Source organism: Triticum urartu, chromosome 3A (assembly GCF_056163025.1).
Source record: "Triticum urartu cultivar PI428250 chromosome 3A, HENAU_Tu73, whole genome shotgun sequence".
Lineage (NCBI taxonomy): Eukaryota > Viridiplantae > Streptophyta > Magnoliopsida > Poales > Poaceae > Triticum > Triticum urartu.
In genome coordinates this window covers 641,961,395-641,964,994 of record NC_141875.1, presented here as the reverse complement: position 1 = coordinate 641,964,994, position 3,600 = coordinate 641,961,395, and the positions used below count along the sequence as shown (strand labels likewise).

The following is a 3,600-nucleotide window of genomic DNA, read 5'->3' as shown; positions in this document are numbered from 1 at the left end:
CCTCTGTCGATCCCCTCTCCGCGCCTCCTCCTCTGCCGTGTCGCTGCGCCGCCGCACGCTTCTTCCCCCCCCCCCCCCCCCCCCCCCGCCCCTCCTCCTCTGCCGGTCGCTGCGCCGCCGGCTCAGCCGCTTCTCCTGCGCCTTCTCCTCCCCGCTCCTCACTGAGTCATCGACCAGATCGGCGTCCATGTTCAGCAGCGGCGGCGGCATTCAGCGGAGGAGGCGGGTGGTCGTGGCGGCGGCATCTTCAGCGGCGTCACCGGAAGGAGGGGGAGCAGCCGTGCCCGGACGAGGTCGTCCCCAACTCCTGCATCTAGTCGTCGACCTTACCAACACTGCAGTCGCCGCTGCTGGTCGAGGTCGCCCAGGTTGACACCGGCCCCGCCGGACTGCAGGTTATCCTGCCCGACATGGTACGTACGCCCCCCCCCTTCATCCCCTATGTTGATCCCGACATGTATTGATTTGATTTGTGCTTTGTCGATTGATGCACATGGGGAGCAATGCAGTTATCCTGATACATGTAACTGTAGTGTGTGTGAACTTCAATTATAGATATACACTTTTATTTTGATTCAATGATTCTTAACTGCAAGCAAGTTTGATGCCCTGCGTCAGTGGTAACGATGTCCTATCTTTGCGAAGGACTCATGTTGTGATTTTCCATCTTTCCTGATGCTCTATCTTCAAACGCTCCTGTTCGATGACATTTATTTGGCTGATGATTCTGATTGTACTCTGGCCGACCTGTGGTTGTCACTATAATTTTTTCAATTGTTTTTGGAGTCTGATGGTTGCACCTGTGCTGGCATCCGAGAAATCACACTGCTTGTGCACTTGTGCTTGCATTCAAATAAAATGAAACCAAGGGGTGTGCCCCTTATCTCTAAGAAAAGAATATGATTCTTGAATTGATCTATAACAGTTTCAGGTTAGCTATACTCCTCTTGTTTTGAATTTTTATGTACCATATAAGCTTGTAGAAATGAAGAACAGGCATTAAGATCAAAATCTTGTACACAAATCCTTTTTTTAATGGTAGCAAGTAAGAACATTTTTATTTTGTTATCAGCACTTGCCAATGATTTTAGGAGTAAGAGCCATGATCTAGCATGCAAATCTTAAGTAGTATCATTCACAAGGCCTTTAGCATAAATTAAACTTTATCCAACTAGATAATTGCAATTGAACTCTTCTTAAGGTAATTATCTGTTTTATCTGAACTCAGTAAGATTATTTGCTTTTTCTTCGGTCTTTTGCGCATTTAAAATGCCAGAGAAATTTTTGCCAGTCTCTTTAATTTTCACGCAAAGCTAAGATGTTTCCCATTTATAATTTAGAGACAAGCATCTTGTCAAAGCTTAGGCTTACAATGGAGACACCATCAGTGGCAATTGCAAAGTTCTGTGCTTGATATGTCAGTATCTTTCTAATCTCCCACCTCACGTGCTGAAATTAAAGGGGAAAGGAGCACACAATGAGCACCCACAAGTAATATATTCTGCCAAATATATACAAGCATGCCTACACAATGCTAGTAATAATCGTTGTGTACAATGGCGCCATACATTGTGGAGCAAGGCCAGAACTCTGTTTCTTCATCTACATTTGCACAGATGAGCAATTATTATCTTCTTGCCTTTTTCAGGTATTTGGCAATATTGGCTCTTGGGCTGCCCAATTGATCACTGAAGCTGGTGGCAAGGTGGTCTCCATCAGAGATGTCACAGGGGCTGTCAAGAACTCTAATGGCATTGACATAGCCAAGCTGATGAAGCACTCGGCAGAGAACCGCGGGATCAAGGGCTTTGACGGAGGCGACGTCGTCGACCCGACCTCGCTGCTCACGGAAGAGTGCGACGTGCTCATCCCGGCAGCTCTGGGAGGAGTCATAAACAAGTAATCTTCTATTTCCTCGTCCCATCTCACTTCATCCAATCTTTATCAGATTACTGCTCAGAAGCTCAGTTAAAGTATCCTCCTGGCTGTTATTTTTTGTGTATCTGAATACATTTTTGTTAATAAAAAGTCCGTTCAATTATCTTCTTCTACTAGGGACAATGCTGATGCCATCAAAGCAAAGTACATCATTGAGGCTGTTAACCACCCAACAGACCCCGAGGCCGACGAGGCAAGAACACCAACATTTTGCCATAAAACTATGCTGAATTTGTTGACACATTCACACATTGACTGACAGCAGAGAAATGTTCATGTTTGTGGTGCAGATTCTGGCAAAGAAGGGCGTGCTGATCCTACCGGACATCATGGCCAACTCCGGCGGAGTGATGGTGAGCTGCTTCGAGTGGGCTGCTGGGCGTCCAAGAGGCACTTGACCTTGCCGGATCACGCTGCCATCGGCGTAATCCAGGCCGGATCTGTGGAGAGCCCGGCGCAGCACCGTCACAGGTCCATATCTCTTACTCTACCTTATTCCTTGCAAGTTCACGGCTTTGCATTACTCTTCAGTTCTGGTTACTAGTTTGAATCTGTAAAAGTATCTGACGAAGCACATGAGCTTTATACAGTGGACATGTAACTAAATTCTGAATGTTGCTTCCTTATGCTTAATGGAGTAGGTGGGCAACTCCCTTTTGTCTAAGATTTTATAAATATTATTAATTGACTTGATTATTTGCTAGTCTGTGATATCTGTATTCTGTAAAACAGGTCATGACTGATTCTGCAGTTGCTGATTAGTTTTTTTTGCTTCCAATGCTTTGTTAGATTGATAAGGGCCGGAGCTTCAATGACAAATCCACTATATTCAGCACACAGCCCAACTCAGCAGGCACGAGCCATGTCGACAGTCGGGGTGGCACTCGGGTGCATGCTCGCCTTGACAGTCATCAAGGTCGCAATAGAGTCGGTGGAGGCTGTGCTCGGCGACGCTGAGAGAGAGTCTATCAAGCATAAGTACATGCTGTTGTGGCTGAAGTGACTTATGGATGCCGACATGCTTGAAGATTTTGAAGATGAAACCGACCTCAACCTGGTATGGATTCTGTCGATTTGGTCACTATCAATGTTGATATGAATGATGTTGTTTAATAACATAATAATATTTTTAGATAATGAACTACATCTAAAACTTTTTTTATGTAGTGAAGTAGATCTGAACCTCACTGTTGGAGTTGATCTTTGAGTCGATGTTAAGTAAAAGCTACATGTACTTGTTGATGCCAAGACCGCCATTTCATTCCTAAATGTCCCTGCCTTCTTATGTTTCACCAATAGTAAGCTATGTCAACAAATATCATGATTTGATTGAGGGGAAAGTGAAGTAAAACTAGTCTGTTATCCCAAGTGTAATATCAGTTTATGCACTGTTTTTGTCAAGCACCTGATTTAAACTAGTTTGTACTGCCATCTCCGCCCCTTTCAAGCCTTCCATGGTACTGACACACTACATTGTACCTCTTGCAGTGGGCAGCCACGATGAAGAAGAATAAGATGCCACATAACATGAGATCGATGCAAAACGCATAGAAAAGATAAAAGAGGACCGTGAGGAGCGGCAAGGTCCCGACATCCAGGATACAGCAGGATATGTGGAGGAGGCAGAAATCATCTGGAGGACTGATGATTGCATATCTTGGA

At 45.1% G+C, this 3,600-nt stretch overlaps 1 pseudogene across 1 annotated transcript; it reads left to right on the top strand.

Moving 5' to 3' along the window:
- Nucleotides 1–235: 235 nt before the first annotated feature.
- Nucleotides 236–2,197, top strand: LOC125547111 (glutamate dehydrogenase 1, mitochondrial pseudogene; annotated as a pseudogene). The gene is made up of 3 exons (XR_015599369.1): nt 236–413; nt 1,649–1,899; nt 2,056–2,197. The product of XR_015599369.1 is annotated as a glutamate dehydrogenase 1, mitochondrial pseudogene (transcript).
- Nucleotides 2,198–3,600: the final 1,403 nt, after the last annotated feature.